General features: G+C 33.3%; 1 long non-coding RNA gene across 1 annotated transcript in view; it reads right to left on the bottom strand.

The window, feature by feature from the left end:
* LOC141461809 (uncharacterized) overlaps nucleotides 1–11,032 on the bottom strand; it is a 182,717-nt gene extending 171,685 nt beyond the window's left edge. The window contains exon 1 of the long non-coding RNA XR_012463027.1: nucleotides 10,901–11,032. This is a non-coding gene — a long non-coding RNA (uncharacterized lncRNA). The remainder of the gene's footprint in view (nucleotides 1–10,900) is intronic.
* Nucleotides 11,033–18,763: the final 7,731 nt, after the last annotated feature.

The raw sequence follows: 18,763 nt of genomic DNA, 5'->3' as shown, positions 1-18,763 counted from the left end.
TTCTCACTCGATTCTACAAAGGAATTAATATCTTTTGAACTGATTGAAGGGGTTGAATTGGGTTTGCATTTTAATGTGAAGTCCTTTGAGGTGGTGGGCACCGCCAAAATGACGCAGTTGGCTGTGATGAAGCGGGAAGGCTAAAGTACCACAGGCCCTGTCTCTTTCTCTACCCACAGTCGTGCTTCTAATGAATTCCTAAAGAACCAAAAGTTTAATTATTTAAATAAGTTATTAGAAGCTTTATTCGCTTGTAAACCGCTACTGAATTGGTTTGAATAATTCTACTTTCACTTTACTGGCATAAACGTAAAGATTCTATAACATTCAGTGTTCAGCTGGGAAAGATATTCGTAGAACATACTGCAGATATAAATTTCAAATTACTAAATAATAATAGAAGCACCATTTCATTTTTGTTTAGAAAACAAGCATTAAAAATTGACAAATCTAATCAGTAAATTGGTATTTTTGGACAGCCAATTTCTCTTCACATGGCTCATTAATGTTTGATAAGTGATAAGCATGTATATTATATTAAAATGAAAATTTTAGTGAGAAGCCCAATCAGATCTTTTGCCTTTAAATCAAATTCTCCCGAAAATATTTATAACAAATACAAATTTTAGATACATTCTCTGAAACATAAGATATTGTGTTCGCCTCCATTCCAGGTGATTCTCCAGGTTGGTTAAGACGACGTTGACCACTTCAACACCTGCATCAATAATATAAGTAACACCGAGGAAATGGATTTACTAGTGAACAGCTTCTCACTCCTCTAGCTAATCCAGTGACAAAAAGGAAAAAAAGAAATATGAACTCAAAGAATATTTAAGAGGATGCTGAGATAGCAAAATGGAGTACTTCTCTTCTGGGTATGCAATTTCCTCCCTAAGACTTCATCACAGTTACCTGTGTCCTAACCACATACCTTAAGAATAAAATTAGGTCTATGAAATGCGGTAGGTGAATCAAAGATGCGATTATAAATAAAGTAAAGAGTAAAGCAATTGCCTATTTTTCCAGGCGGGGCTTAACGTCCAACTACCAAATTAGGTGACAGTGAACGGAGGCGACTAGCAAACATACTTTACTGTAAATTTCTCATCTTAACCATTAAATAAAATCCAAGGCCTGAGACCGGTAATCGAACCCACTAAACCAACAATACGAGTACATATTAGCTTTGCTGACCTCGCCTTTAACGGCTCGGCTACTGCTAGCACCTGGATGTGATCTTTAAAGAATAGGGCTCTTTTTATGGAGTCAAAAATCGGATTTGATTCTTTATTGAAGCAGCTTTTACACTTAAATTCCTCGTGTTTAAAAATAGTCTTGAAATGGTTCTAAAGACTCTTATCAAAGAAAACTTTCTAACGAAAGTAAGTTTCTGTATTGCTGTGCTTTCTAGAAGAGAATAAATGTAAAATTCCGAAACACAATAAGTTTTCCAAGTACCCTTATCGTTGTATTCTGTTTTACCCTGTTAATTTATGATGTCACACAGAAACTATTATGACTGAAAACAGGATAGTAAGAGATACCCTTAAATGTGCATCGTAACTATGCGGGCGGACAGAGTTACCGGTTTGACTAGTTCAGGACACTACCTTTAAGTTCCCACAAAGTTTATATCCTTTCACAGCTTATGCAGAATGATTTACTTTAGTTATTCTTTACTGGTTGGTTGTGTTAAGAATATATCTCCGAAAACTAGTGGAACCAGTTCTAATAGATAAAACTGCGTGGGAGAAAGTGACTGCAAGGTGCATTGTGTGCGGAGATGTTACGATTGCGACAAGTCTTTAAAAAACCCCCGTTAACTGACTGGACAGTTATGACCCTTCACCGCTATTCATTTACCAGTGGAAATTATCCCTAACTACCTTCGACCCTTCCAGAACTGGTTCTATCTCTTGTCCAGGCGACACAGTTCCATCTAAGAAGTTCTTTAGAAAACGTTTCATCCCAAAAACCTTCCTTAACAAAACATTTTCATTAAAAACGAAAACAAAAAATGAGCAGGAGATGCGAGAGGTATCAGCTATGTTCTGTAGATGTCCATGGTGCGGATAATTTGGATTTAAAAATAATTGAAGAGAAATTTTTGCCCAAAAAAATCAATAACTCGCTTTAAGGAAAACTTTCACGTATAATCGCAATGATCCAAAATATTTCGCGCGGGATTCTTCTAAAGCATGGGTTTCAAACTGGTGGCCCTCGAGCTAATTTCTTGTAGCCCACGATGTACTGAAATAAAGGAAATTGCTCTTAGGGGAGATCCAGGCAATATCGTACACACAATTCCCAGTTTCCGTTAAATGCTGAAGAAGAGTATACACGTGGCCCCAGGCCCTTTCCTGTATAAACGCGCTGACTTAGTTCCAGCGACGTTTGGAACCCACAAGTCTGCCATTCTCAGTGGAATTCCAGAATGATTCGGTTTTAAAAGACGGAAGTAGGAATTCCCAAAATATATTCTTATTTAGGTAGAGAAACATCCAAAAATGTTTGCTGTACAAATTTTGTGTTATTTTTGGAGTACGTTCTTGTGTGAGCAACTATTTCCGTCTATGAAATTAAATAAAACGGCCTACAGATTAAGATTGACTGGATAAACATCTATCTGCCTTAATGAAGATTGTCTGTTCTCAGTCTCTTGAATACAGATATTCGGAAAACTAGGAAAAATTTGTAAATATGTTGTGACCCGCGTGAATCCTGACTGTTGTACAAAGTGGCCCCGTGGTTTAATTGAGTTTGACACCCCTGTACTAAGGAAACATAGTCAGCTTACTTCGAGCATACTTTATTAAATCAAACGTGACTAGATGGCCCCGTAGAGGAAATTAGAAGACTGGGCGTCAGAAGATGGAGAAGAAAAAATGATTTGATAAGGCCAAAGCCTCTTCGAAGACTTTATTCATACCTAACGTGTATTTCCGGTAGGAATCCTGCATAATTACAAGACTTCCTCTCCTCTTGCCCAGCAGTAAGTGAAAGCAAACACAATATGGGGTAACTGGTAAACGCAGTTACTGGACTATACTCTTCACGGGACAAGGTAGCGGAGAAGGTAACTTCCTATGTTATTATAGATAGATTCCGGGAAATGTAGTCATACTTCTGTGTGGGAGACATGGCAAGGGTGCCTTACTCCTTGTATAAACACAATGTGGCTGAAACACGTGCTTAGGCTGCCCGTCTGCCTTTCAGAACAATAACATGTACCATCTTATTTCTGAACACAAACATAAGTGTGTGAAAGGCATATTTTAAACACACGTTGCAAGCTCTATACGTTGGCTTCTATAACAATGAGCTAAAGTTAAACTGAAACTTTCTAAACCAGGCCAGAGTTATTATTGTAAAATTATTAAATGTTAATGCAAGGTAAATATGGACATTGGTACATGGGAATTTGAAGAAAAGGAAGTAACTATAGAAACTGTGCTCTAGGCACCACATTTAGTATCGGCTGTAGTAAATAACTAGCAGCAATATAACACTTCCGTTGTTACGAATCTTGGATACAGCAATCGAAACACACGAGAGACAAACGTATCTCTTCGATTCATCGCTTCAATACGAGCTGACGAGTATGTTCTTCTTCAACTAAATAAATAGTTATTTCTTTTTTCGCAAATGATAAATTTAGTGAGGGATCTTTAAATTTTCAATCACTATTGGTTGAAAAAGTTTTAATCACAGTCTTTTTTTGTGCAAGTATGCTTTGTGATGTATGCTTAATTTTAAGTTTTAATTTTTACTTTAATCATACAAACAATATACAAAATGAACCAGTAACTAATGTCCATAGACCTACTGTGTGTAGAACATCTGAAGTGGACTTCAAAGACGTATTGGCCAACTTCATATTTTCCACTGTTCTTGAGTGACGTAACTTTAAAAATTTTTTGTTTTGTAAAATCATTACTTTTTTGCAATAAAAATGTTATTACTCAGAAAGTTTTAGTCCGAATTCGATTCTGATGACACGGTTAGAAAGACAGATAAATTTCCTAAAAATTGACACCATTTTGAAGCATAAGTTATTCTCCAAACAGCCTCAATCTTCCTCCGAATACTGGAAAAATAAAAGTAATCGAAATTTTTGAAGAAAACTCATTAGCCCCTTACGTGATCATTATCAGACCTAGGTGCTGGTACTTTTTAGTAAAAGTTTCCTTGTTTAATGGGCTTTCAAACGGTATATCATTTTCCAGGATTCCTTTTATCTTCGTATGAGAAATTACGTTCGTTTTGCAAGAAAATGTGTTCACGAGCACACAACAGTGTCAGTTTATCAAGTTGTTTAATTCATTGAAAACTCTTTTAGATGGACCCCAGTAGTCAATTTTTAAAGTAGATTGTCTTAAAATAAGGAAGTCAAAGGTTATAAATTGTACTTTAAACATTTACTTCTTATCTATCTGAAATATTTGAGAAAATGTTAGGAAATATTTTAAGCAAGTAGGGTGAAGGGACCAGTAATTGACTGGGCACCAGTAATTGACATACCAGAAATAAACTGGTATTATAAGGGATATGAGCCGTTTTTAGTGGTGATTCTTTCAATTTCGTTGTTGAGAAGCCTTTGGGCAGCAGTTCCAGAAAAATATTAATTATTGGAAGGTTCCTTGGTATCAGTGGAAGGTTATTTGTGTTAAAAGTTCAAAATCAAGGAAAAAACAAGCCGTTGCTAAGGAGGATTGATAAGAAAATAATTTTTCTTTTTTCTTATTTTTCGTTTATTTGTTCATATATTCGTGTGGTTATCAATGTTCTGTTATAATTAGTATTACTTGTAGATTTCATTTATGTAGTTTTTTTTTTAATTATAAGAAGCATTGAGCATTAAAATGGGGCTGTCAATCACTGGTCCTTGAAACGGCAATCTGCCCAGTAATTGACATGTATGTCAATTACTAGTCCTACAGCTTTTTTGTTTGAGACCAGTGATTGACTTCCTGGGAAAATGATAAGATAGGTTGATAAATTTTATTATAATTAAAAATTCAATACATTGTAAAATAAAATCATTGATAAAAATCGGCAACATAAAATAAATAGTAAAACTTCCAACAAAATATGTTTAAATTAATGAATTATCAAATGTATGCCTTATTTCAAGAAGGCATGCAGAATGATTATTCTGTAGAGAACAACAATGTATGAACAACAAACTGGAATAATCGAGATGGCCGAACAGCTTCCGAGGCCTACGTGATTGATAAAAACGACGCCCACTTATCGGAGTTGGAAAATATTAGCGAAGCGCTCCAAAAGAAGGGAAGCGTAGGAGAAATTTAGTTCACTAGAAAGCACCAACAACTCGAACCCAAAGACGCGTAGATGCCATCGGTAGCAGCGTTTTAGGCGGAATGAATGAAACAAGGATGTGACCACATAGTCTAATCGGAAGTAGAGAGGGTAGTTTGGTAAAGTGAGAACCAAAAAAGTTCCCAAAAAAAGGTTTAAGTAGCAAAATATTTAGCGGAAACTTGAAAGGATAAGAGAGCGGAAGAGTTGAGAGAAAGAGATAAAAGCGAGCCGACTGACATTGTGTACGATCTAACAAGCATTTTAGCTAATATCTCCTTGGTACTATTGAAAGTAAGGGCTGTTCTTCAAATTACCTGTCTTGGTTTGGACTTAATTAAAATTGTCCGGTAGGACAGTTGTGTAAGGGTTGTTCGTCAAAAACTGCATAAAAAAGGGTAAGGTTGAAAAAATATTAGATTATTTAGGTTTGCCTATTTAAAAACTGATTGTAATTAATTATGAATAAGACTAATTTTTGTTATAAATCCAATTGAAAAAGTGATTTAGGTGATTTAAGTGATTTATTTAGATTTAAAAGTGATTTTGAATGCATACCTTATGTCGTTTCATGAATATATTTGTATGTCAATTACTGGTCCCACCCCATGTCAAACACTGGTTCCACCGAAAATTCGGTATGTCAATTACTGGGTCATTGACATACTTCCAAAAAAAATCATTTTTGGTTGACATAAAGATCGAATTTACTGCTTTTAAAATATTAATAAAATAAAATACATCCTACTGGAGCGGTACAATTTTACAACCTTCACCTGGAGCCAAAATAACGGAAGTTATTCTATCTTAAACTCGATTTTTTTCTTAAGCAGTCAATTACTGGTCCCTTCACCCTACTTTTAAACAAAAGTTCGTATAATTTGTATACACATAACTTCACTGTTGAAAAAGATAAGAATGTGAATATGCCTTAACAATCCTTTGAACCCACTTACAGATAATCCTTATATCGGAATCTGGTATTAACCAATACAACTAGGTATCTTATAAATAAACTACCCTGATCTGTTAGACTTGCTTTTTTTCAAAATATTCTATTGTACCCTATTTGAATCTAAGCAAATTAACCTTCGATTATAAAAATAGCACTTGTTTAAAATATTTCTTAACATTTTCTCAAATATTTCAGTGAGATCAGAAGAATGCTATTTACAAATTATACGCTAAGAGATAACCTTGTACTGGCTTAACTTCATTGCGTCTAATAATCATGACGACACAATGAAAAAGAACACAATAATAATAATTTTTACCCTTGCAAAACTAGTTAATTTAACATTTTAAAACAAATAAGTTATTTACCTGGTAGTCTTTTCTTTTAAGTTCAAAGTTTAGTCAAATTATTGTAACAATTGCAGGGAATCGAAATTGAAAATGCACATTTCAGGGAAATGTTTTTACACCGTTGTCCATTTGCCCTCTGGCAAGGCTCGGCGTCACATTGAATGAAACTCCACTTTCTACTCTTGTACAATAAATAACAATTCTATTCTACAAGTTAGGGAAATGGACTTTTCATAAAACGAGTTCAAGTAATGCTCACACGAGCGTAGGCGATAAAGACCTATAAAAACGATCTACCCTAAGGACCTTCCGTTATGCGCTTATATATGATAGTGCACTTGCATCGAATCGTTGGAATGGGACCAACATCTATCTTATTGCAGATTTACATATTGATTTTGTTGTTATTCCGGAGCTGTATGTTGCACACATTGATTAAAACATTTTTGTAGGGCGAAAAAAGTTATGATCTGCGTTAAGATTTATACATTTAAATAGGAAATAAAAACTCAAGGAAGACGGAAATAGGATATATACTAGACAAAGCGGCTAATGTTGGTAATTTGTGCAGTTGGACGAAATGTCATCACTTGAACTTTTACAGAGAAAACATTACATTGTTAGGATTGTCATCTTTTTTTGTCTATCTGTGACACACAAAAGGGAGTTCAGGCTAGAACATGACTTATTCTTTAAGAACAATTGCATTGATATTCATTTCAACTTGGCAAAATATAGGAGGAATTGTATTAATCAATATGTTTTCAGATTTTAACAATTTTCTCTCACATTACTGAAAGAATTTTCTTTTAACTTGGCCTAATACTTCACATAGTAGCCTGAAAAATCTCCAGTCATTAAAATGACTGCTTAAAAATTGAATTCATTGTGTTCTCATTGACATTAACCCTCCACCGGGTGCAATATCGGGTTTGTAACACCATAGGGCGCAACCAATAGCTGTTATTTTCATCAAAAATGTTTTGGAAACGTATGGAAAATTTCAGTTTAAGTTTTTCTTTTTTTAAAAAAAACTCGTAAAGTGGAACAGAACATTAATGTGAATAGAAAAATCAGTCATCCCTAATTTTGGAGGTGCACATTTATGGATGAATGTGGTGAGATGGTTTATTAGCATTATCCATTGACGCATTGATGCCCGCCTATGTTCAGAAGAGCGAAAGAATGACCATGAACCATCTCCTGTTGACGTTGTCACCAACTATACCAGGCAAACGCCATAAAACATTATGGCTCCCTCGTCTAACACTAGAAGTAGGTTTTTTTTTATCCGACAATTTGGTTACTTTATCCTGTACTTAAGCACTCAAAATCATCCGCATCTTGATCTTAAAACAAAAAGCTTGTTTAGTGTCCGAATTCCCTTCTCTTTCTTCTATTCAATATTATTCGACAAAAGACACTCGTTGCAAAAATAGTCAATAAGTAGAAAACTGTCTTTTAAATGATAGTATGTACTTTGTAACAAGTTTTTTGATAAGAAAACTTGAAAAATCAATACCCAAAGAATAAGACCATCGGGCGCAACTAATCTGACAGATTACGCGGACGCTAATTAACACCACATAAATCAGAGTAAAACACCGACAGGCCTTCCGGTTAGAAGAAGGTAAAAGAGGAAGCTACTGAGGACCATGGCTCATTCTAAGAAATACCTGAGTTGCTATCAATAAGAAAATGCCCTCTTCATCTCACAGATTAAAATGCGCCCGATGGAGGGTTAAACTCATCCGCATCTGTGTAAAAGAAGTAAGCAAGGCCCGGTTTTTCTGTACAGCATTCATCCATCCTAAAACTCTGATCGCAACCTCTGCAGATAATCTACGAACCTTAAGCATGGGGCATAAACTTAATGTAGCTGATTAACCCATCCTTTTCCAACTACTTCCAAAAATGGATGAAAAATGTGGATTTCCAGCCTAAATTCAGTATAGTACCCACGCTAACAGTAAGAGCGAATAAATAATGAAATGGACAGCGAAAAGAAGATGATTTATCCAATACGCTGGTATGGCCAAATTGCTTGAACTCGCAAGAAGATACCACAACAGAATGTGTGACAACTGTAACATGTCTGACAATTATTTGTTGCAAGCCATATCAATTGAAACAGAAATTATTTTGTCAAGATCTAAATTTATGACACCAAGAGCGGAGTTATGTGTCAGGAAACAAACACTGGCGGACGCCCCACACACGACAAACTCAACCTTTCATTAGTCGAACAATTAATTTTATGCGAAGAAATATGATCAATTAATCTAGGCTAGAATCGATAATCAAGACTACAAATGGTACGCTTTCGATTGCTATTTGGCTTCATTAAGAATTGAATTATTATTTAATGCCGTCGGTTGGACAATTAGTTATATGTTCCAACCATTTGACAATTATATATTTAGGGTTTAGCTAAAATCTATGCTATTCAAAAATTGGCTTATTCATTCATGCGATCAGTTCACTCGAAATAAGGATTTACAAAAGCTTAAACTATTCAAACCGAGATGAATCTCTAGAGTACTTTGTCTCTTACAGTTGTCTTCATGCACTCCATTCCATACCAAGTTACCTTTATCGTAAAACCATTGCACACCCTAATAGAATTATTCTGATAGAACGATTGGACAGTACTTCCCAACATTTGGTTGAATCGAGCCCACTTTTGCATTGCTCTCGAAGTTTCCTAAGCATATGTACCATCTAATTATGCAATACCACACCATACTTCAGATGCTTTTTGAGCACTCTTTTCAATGGATAGATCAAAAACAAAAAATTAAATAGTAATTTAAAAAAATTCTATTCATAAACTAAAAACTTATTCCAAAAATTTTATAAACTTGTTTCCAAATTTGACATATAAACATAAAACAATAATAAACGTATAAAAAAACTTGAAAAATCAGAAAAGTACAACCATTTTTTTCAAACAAATCATTTCCTTAGCACAAACTGGATACCTCCTAACAAGCAGGTATAACCACTATTCTCAGCATTTCCTTAGCACAAACTGGATACCTCCTAACAAGCAGGTATAACCACTATTCTCAGCATTTCCTTAGCACAAACTGGATACCTCCTAACAAGCAGATATAACCACTATTCTCAGCATTTCCTTAGCACAAACTGGATACCTCCTAACAAGCAGATATAACCACTATTCTCAGCATTTCCTTAGCACAAACTGGATACCTCCTAACAAGCAGATATAACCACTATTCTCAGCATTTCCTTAGCACAAACTGGATACCTCCTAACAAGCAGATATAACCACTATTCTCAGCATTTCCTTAGCACAAACTGGATACCTCCTAACAAGCAGATATAACCACTATTCTCAGCATTTCCTTAGCACAAACTGGATACCTCCTTAGAAGTAGTAATAACCACATTTTTTAAATATTGCACTTTCTCTTTACAGAGTATCTCATTTAAAATAAATTATAACCACTTTTCTCAATCACAGAATAAAGCTATATTAGAAGATAACGAGAATAATAATATCATTTGATTTAATATGCTTTCTAACTTCGTTGCTGTGCATGCTTGAACATAATATTGTCATTAATGTTACACTGACAATGAAAATTATATAAATTAAAGGTAAATTCATTTTTAGAACTTGCAAAAAGTTAAAGTTGAACTTTATATCTTGGAGGCAGTGTGAAATTAAACAACCAGCGTTGTTTGAAACTTTTAAAGGGGAAAAATGGGAAGGCTTTTGTTAAATACTTGAAATTGGCCATTATATTCAGTTCAGAGTTAATAAATGGGCTCGATAATAACTAACTACTAAGTCAGAATAATGCTTAACATTAATTATTTTACTACATAGATTGTTGACAGAGAAAAAATGGAAATTTAATTTGTTTTTCCGTAAAGAATTTGATAATTTTTGTTTAATCATTTACATTTAGTAAAAACCATGTCTATAATAAATTTAAAGAAAAACAAAGAAAAATCCTATTATTACTGGCAAACTTTACGTCAAACTACCGATTAGAAGTAATGTACGGAGATAGATAGCAAAAAAACTATAATTTGCCATAATAACACATTAAATAAAATATCAAGAAAGAATTCTAGCCTTTTTACCACAATAGATAGAAGCTTTGCGAGCCTTGCCTATAGCCGTTAAGCTGCCGTCTCATATTTTAAAATACAACTATTAATAAGCTACCTTATTATTATTGATTAATACTAGGTTTTTCTACGGTAAATCATGTATATAATTGTTGATTGTACTTACAATTGTTCCTATAACTGGCAATGGTAGGTATTCCTGCTGTTGCTAGGTTTAAGTAAGTTTTCTGCAATTGATAGGAGTAGTATTTCCAGAAAAATATTCCCTAATATCCAGTAAAACTAGTCTCAGCATCGTGATGATAGACCAGCAAGTAAGAAGGTTTCTCTTAGGTTATAGAACAGGTGTTTCTAAAATTTTATATAACATTTAATAGATATTGATAACAAGTTTTATTTTTTAAAGTTCTATTTATTAATAATGAAATAACAATTTATTAAATTTATAATATTATATTATTTCTATTTTTGTGTGAAAAATTTAAAAATAAAAGCTTGCTAATTAAGTTTTCAATCATAATTTGAAATAATCCTTTAATTTTACGGCTAAATCTTCAATCGTTTGTCGTAGAGAATATTTTAAAATTTGGAACTTAGCGAAATGATTTACACTGATTTTATCTAATATTAATAAAGAAACAATGCTTGTTTTTAAGGTTCACGAAGAACAAGCCGATGTAGTTAATATATTTTTTAACGTATGGACCCCAGGATAAGTACTTGAAACCCATACATGCTGGCTAGAAGAGCATTCTGTTGGCGTTTGAATCAACCAAAGGCGGCTTTTTCTGTTTCAACTGCTGCTGATTGCAGCAAGAGTTCGTTCTGTGATTGAATCATACGTAATTATTAATTCTCACGGGGAATACCATGTTTTGGAAGTTCACTGAGTTTGGAAAACCAAAAAATGGGAATGTGTAGTATGTTTTTTGATGATAATAACAAAAAGAATTTTTCTACATGTTCCATACAAATTATAGTAAAATGGTTTGTCTCTTAAAATATTTTTAGATTTTAATAATTGCATCATATCGTAATGCTACATCATACTTAAAACTGACAACATCTGTAATGCTTCCCACCTCTTGTAACAACTATTAATAGTCTATTAATTCCTCCAATGGAAATTCTAAGTTATTTTAAAAATAGCTAAAACACACCTTCAACCTTAAACAAGCTATTATCAGCCTTCCTGAATACCTATACAGGGTGTTCATTTTAAGACGGCTCAAATGCATTTCATGCTTAAACGGTTAATCTGAGCGAAAAATGGTAGAGGTAAAATTTGTTACCCGTCACCTCTAGTTTCAGAATATGTGACTTGATTTTAGATTCCTGCCCGCCTACGCGGCTGACGCGCGACCAAAAGTAAGGGTTTCTAGTTGACCCCCATTTTCATATACACAGTTTTAAAGAGTATAAAAAGTTATAAAAGAAACCGGAAACCGCAATTTGATATCTTCAAAATTAAAGGTGCTAGGCTATTTCAAAATCTGGTATTTTTAATCATATTTCAAATTTTCAACTTGTTATCAAAGAGAAAGAAGAGCACGCGATTGGTCATTTTTATGTATTTTTTCATCCCCTTTCTACTAAAAATATTGCCAAAGCAGTAAAGCGAGTATTTTTCTTAATATCGGGAAATAAGTCGTTTTCCGAGTGATTTTTCTATGAAAAATCAAATGTTAAGAGCTTTAGATCTTCTCAAGCATACACAAAATGGCTAAAAATTAATTTTACATCTGTTATAAACAAAAAGGTTTAATAATTATTTGGTAATTTTGGAAGAGTTGCGTTTAATTACCAAAAAAATTGGAAACCTCCTGCCATATATTTAAGTGATCAATATCTTTTATGTAAAGGATCAAACTTATTGCTTAATTCATCAAATAATGCACTTTACTCAACTTGTGAAGCATGTACTGTACCTTCAAAGGTGCCTCCTCAGGCTCGCAAGCCAGGCTAGCCAGGAGGTTATCAACTGCTCTCTGTATCTGAGGAGGCATATTCTGAAACTAGAGGTGACGGGCATACAAATTTTTCCTCTATCATTTTTCGGTCAGATTAACCGTTTATGCATTAAATGCATTTGAGCCGTCCTTAAATGAACACCCTGTATAAGACTGCACTTCCGTTCGCAGATACATTATGGACAGCAACGAAGTTAGAAAGCATATTAAATCAAATGATATTATTATTCTCGTTATCTTCTAATATAGCTTTATTCTGTGATTGAGAAAAGTGGTTATAATTTATTTTAAATGAGATACTCTGTAAAGAGAAAGTGCAATATTTGAAAAATGTGGTTATTACTACTTCTAAGGAGGTATCCAGTTTGTGCTAAGGAAATGCTGAGAATAGTGGTTATACCTGCTTGTTAGGAGGTATCCTGGATTACGCATAGAGAAACAACTGACCTGAAATCCACGCACTATACCTAAACTACAACCAAAGTAACGTTACCTCTTGCTAGAGATAGATAGTCGATGAAAACTGGCACTTAACCAAAACATGTTGATTTAAAGCGCAATTCCAGAAATCCAACTGCACTTTTGTAGGCCTACTACTTTATTTATAGAAGAAGTAAACGGATACAGAAATTAGAATTCAATTCCTGGCCGATTTCGAGCTTTCATTCATTATCAGATTGATTGATTAAATAGTTTAGAATTCGACTTTAACTATGTTTCCGATTCACACTTTACTAGCATGAGTGAATGCGGAAGGTTACATGGTGTATATGTGTGTTATTTTATGTGGGTAATGAACAGTAAAACATGCTTGCTAAACGGATAGAATGAGCGATATTTTCTAGCATTAAGCGCCTAATTTCAGTTTAAAATATACAGATTAAAGAAGCTAAATGAAGAAATTAAAAATGAATTAGTTAGTGGACAAAAAATGTCTGAAAATGGATCTTGAAACCGAATGGTATTATTACTTAATGAAATTATTACAGAAACAAATTTTAAACTTATTAAATCCGTTCTAGAAATATTGAGTGATAGCTCTTAGATGAGGTAAATAAAGAAAGAATGCAAGAATTATTGTATATTCAAAAGTTAATAGGCACTGTTTATTCTCAATATAACAGTTTGCGATGTAAGGACTTAATTTACATATACGCAAATGTTTGTGAAAGTAGACGGAAAAGTTTATAACAATAAATAGTACAATAGAGGTAGTATCAAATAGTCTATAAATTAAGTAGTCAAATAGAGGAAGAATTGAGTGTAAATACTCTACACAGTAAGTAGTCAAATAGAGGAAGTATTGAGTGTAAATACTCTACACAGTAAGTAGTCAAATAGAGGAAGTATTGAGTGTAAATACTCTATGCTATATCGTTGACTTTCTAAAACTACTTTTTCGAGCTCAGTTGACCTGGTGAGCATTCATATTTGAAAAATCGTACGATAACAATTGCCTTTTTTTTTAATGAAGAAATTGGAAAAAAATAAAATAAAAATAGTTCAGATAATCGCCACCAAAAAGCAGTCCCTATACAAAATACATAATTCATAGTTGCCAAAATGGTCGCTAGGTGACATCACTTATTAAGTAGCCAAGGGAAAAACCGCAGCCTCTGTAATATTATACACCCTAAACTCTCTTGGTATTATATACAATCATTTATATTTTTTTGTGTTCCTCAGTTACAAAGAAAAAGGACGATGTCTTGCGATATTGTTGTATAAACTATAAAAAAAGTGAGTTTATCTGGAAAATAAATGTTTTCGAAATACCTTTTATAAATAAATAAGGAAGAAATAAAGTGGTTTAAACACAACACTTTCCCTTATAGCATTTTTTCAGATGGGAATTTTTCCAAAATTTTAAATAAAAAGGTAGTTGACATCAACATTATGATCATAGCACGCTCATTACACGGTAATAGCTCCACCAAATTTCATTAAAATAAATACTCTCCGGGAATAACGAAGCAAAGTGCTAGGCCTATAACATAACGTGATGTCCAAGATGAATGAAAACAGCTGCCGAAAAAAATTAATAAAACAAATCAAAACAACTTGGTTTGCAAACTCTTTAAAAGTGTTTTATTATTCAAGGTACTAAACTTCCAAATTTTCTTCAGGCATCAAAACATTTGAGACCCATTTTATTGTTAAAAAACATTATTTAGTTTGTAGCCATATATTATACTGAAATGTAACTTAATTGGGAAATCTTTCCAATCGCTCCTCGAATGTTACAGAAAAATGATAAAAGTAAGTTTTATAAATATTTGTGTATATTTCCTTGTTATCTTCAATGTAAATTTGAAAACTACAAGGAAAGTCTACAAACGTTTTATGAAAAAGGGAACCATCTATTGAGTTTCTTCTATAAGTAGTAAGACAGTACATTATCTATAAATGACACTTTAGACGGAGACCTAACCACGAAGTTCTCTTTTTCGAATTTTTCTAGATAATTTTACAATTAATAGTTTTAGATTTACATATAAACAATTAGCATGCCACGTTCAAAGAATATCGCTGGAGCCAGTTTTAAGAGCATCTTAAAAACATCTGAAGAAGAAATTAAGGTTGTCCAAAAAGGTTGACTAAAACCCATGATAACCGCCGCGAGTTAAGATCCCTGAAAAAGTGGTTGGAACGATTTGGACTTCTGGTACCGAACTATGTGACTCCGTGAAACCTAACCCATATCCTGTGAATCCAATTATTTCCAACTAAACGTTGTTTGTAATAATACTTTTAACGTTCCCTATGTCCACAATTGAATCCGCGTTCAAATAACGCATGCCAAAATGTTTCATGTTTTAAATTGACTATACCAGGCTTCTTTTTTTTATATAAAACAAAAGCCTAGGCATTATAATACCAAAATATGTATTATGAAAAGCCTAAATTTTATGTTTAATAGACGAATGTATAATCGACATAGTAACTAGGCATTTTAGGCAATTTTCTTGGGGGAAATGTATAAAGAAACGAAGCATTAGGTAAAAATGGACAGAATTTTATATACCTGCGAGTTACATCAATACTCGCCGGTCCTCTTGCGAGCAGTTAGAGCAATTAAAAAAATGTGAAAAAAGTGAGATGTGCTGCATTCTGTTAGGATTTAACTGAAATGGCTGCCGTTACATAGCGGACACACTCGAACTGCAAGAGGTCGGTGCGGTCTCTAGAAACCTAAAGCCAGATTAGCGCCATTATAGTTAGTACACCCTTATTGTGAACACAAGCTGGTATTTTTCATTTCACTTTACTTAATTCAGCGAACCAGAAAACATAAAATATTTTATTACTAATTCTACCATATTATATATATATTTTGGGAATTAAGCTGTAGTCGTATAATGTATTTCATACATCTGATGTGAAACTCAGGAGTAATGTAACGTTTTCTTGTTTTAAATTAGAATTTTTCTGAAAAACAAAAACAAAAATCCATTATTAAGAGAAAATCAGATAATCGAAATGGTCAACTTTAATCCATAGATTTTTTCAAGTTTTAAGCCAACCAAATCCTTCTATCCCCTGTCTTCCCGAACAATTCCTGACGATCCTTCAAGACTTCTTAAGCACCAATGGTGACGTGCTTTGCTCGAATGAACATATAGATCTAAAGCTATCAAAACTCTTTTGCGGAGTGCTACCTCCTCTCATTAATTATTAATATTCTTATCAAATCAAGTAGTTCTTCTTGGATGTGTTACAGAAATAGATTACCTACAATTTTTACACCAATTCAACAATTACAATGCATTTACAATTACAAACACTAATTGTAAACTTCTTTCCCTTAGGAGTTTCTCAATACTGAGTATCTCTCAACCAAATAACTCTTTCAGTTTCAGCTTCCAACTGGATCTATACCTGATATCTTCTCCTATCAGTCAGTAATAGTGGAGGCTTTCTCGGACGCCATCTACCCACTTTTTTTTTGGGTGTCTGCCCTTTTTCTTTTCATTTTAGTTTCGTGTCAATAATTTATTTATTTATCTTTTGAAGATCGGAGAGCTGGAGTATCAACCGCCGACTAGAAGGACCAGGATTTTGTGTTTGGGTTTACTGCCTTAGATGGATTGCCTTTATCTCCGCTATAAGTCCCATCTTCCCGGTATAAATTTAAAAGGGTGATATAAGGTTAGAAGGGAATCAGAAGGAGAGTATAAGGGTTAGGATGAGGGAAACCCTAAGTTCCAACGGACAGTGGCCCTCGGGAGTAACTCTTTTAGTCGCCTTTTACGACAAGCAGAGTGTACTGTGGATGTATTCTTAGTCCCCATCCACAGGGATCTTTTTTCTAAACCATTAAGCTAATTACATAATTAATCGGATTTCTGTAGAAATACGAGTATGTTCCACGTCCCTGAAGATTCTAAAGTTATGCCAGAAATTGGCATTAATCTAGTATCTTCTCCTTGCATTAAAAAAATCGAGTTACCACAAAAAGATGAACAATACTCTATAATAAATGAATCTTTATTTTCAACGATTCTAAGTTTATTTATGCAGTTAAATTTATTAGTCTAACGTGCACTTGCACATTATAATAACAAAAGATTGCTTATTGTTTTTAGCAACTTATTCACCAAATTCCCAATTTTTCATTTTGAATTCATTGGGATTTTATTGTACTTTTGTAAAAACCAACTCACCATCTATTGTGTAACTAATGTATTAAAATAGATGCAAAATAAAATAACATGTACATTTAAAATACTTAAAATGAATAGGTTTTCTTCAAAGTTTATAATTTTGACTGTATTTTATGCCGCTTAAATATAGGTCCAATTTAATTATAATAAATAACTTATGCGGGAAGCGAGATGTTCCCAAAATCTTCTCTTAAAAAGCAATCTTATGAAGAAAAGGATAACCTTAACTGAGCAAACAGTATGGAAATGCCAGATCTAAAGATTTTCTTCGAAACTATAATTTTAGCGGCAGATTTAACCTTCACTAATGTAACATTATTTACCAAAAAAAACATATATGACTGGTTTTATACGCCGTAGCAAGCGTGTTTATTGTGTCGCTGACTGGTTTCAAACTTTATTCAGTGATAGATTAACTAGTTTGGTACAGAGATTTGCGACTTCTATTATGTTTCTGTCTCGCACCACACTCGCTTGACTCAGTGTCAGAGGTTGTGTGCTATTCAAAACTTTAATGAATTGTAAAACAATTTGGAAAAAAATGATGAAATAAAATTAAAGAAAATGCCATTCTTGTTTAAGGGTTTAACTATGTTTTTAGTTTTACAGAGATAACCATAAATGAACTTTCAGCCCCTCATTTGAGGCACGTTAACAACATCTGTGCTGATTGGCAATTGGAACTGTTTCTTTTTTCCAGTTCACTGCCTGAAGAGAAAGTGTTCTCTCGTTGCAGATAACACTGTCCATCACCGGAAAGTGAGTTATAAGAAGAAAACAAAAAAATATATTGGCCAGCAGTTGGATTCGAACTTGTGGGAAACTAGTACGCTAACCACGGAGCTAATCTCTTCCCTACAAAGTCTATTATTCTTGTAAATTTAATCATAGAGCGGATGATTATTTAGGTTTTTGTAATGGCTATACTTATTATAAAATTTCAAGAAGAGTAGTCAATTTATAAAACATTTTAGCGGACAAAGTTTGAATTTTCTGTATCCCCATTTTTCAGTAGAAGATGAATAAACTTCAAATCGACAAAAACAAGAGTTCTTAAAATGCATTTTTTTGGGGGCTATTTCCGTGAAATAAAATAACTCTTTTCTTAAAAGTTTAAGTGATTTATTAAAGGTTATATTGTATATTTATTTTTATTTTGTACAGAGATTTATATCAAAAATTTAGTTTAATTTTTATTTAAAAAATCTAAAATTGTATCAGAAATTTTTACGATCTGTGTTTTATAAACTTATTCTTTTGGCAATCGACATTTTATAAAAAGTATAGAAATATAAGCATTGCAAAAACCGCTTAAATCAGTAAGACTTTTAGAAAAATAAAGGCACATTACATTCTGTCGTCGGTAAACATATTGATCAAATGAAAAAGAAAACG

Source organism: Rhodnius prolixus, unplaced genomic scaffold, assembly GCF_049639745.1.
Source record: "Rhodnius prolixus isolate KJV_2025 unplaced genomic scaffold, Rpr scaffold_12, whole genome shotgun sequence".
NCBI classification, from domain to species: Eukaryota; Metazoa; Arthropoda; class Insecta; order Hemiptera; family Reduviidae; genus Rhodnius; species Rhodnius prolixus.
Note: the sequence above shows the minus strand (reverse complement) of the source record. Positions and strands in the feature narration are given on the sequence as shown.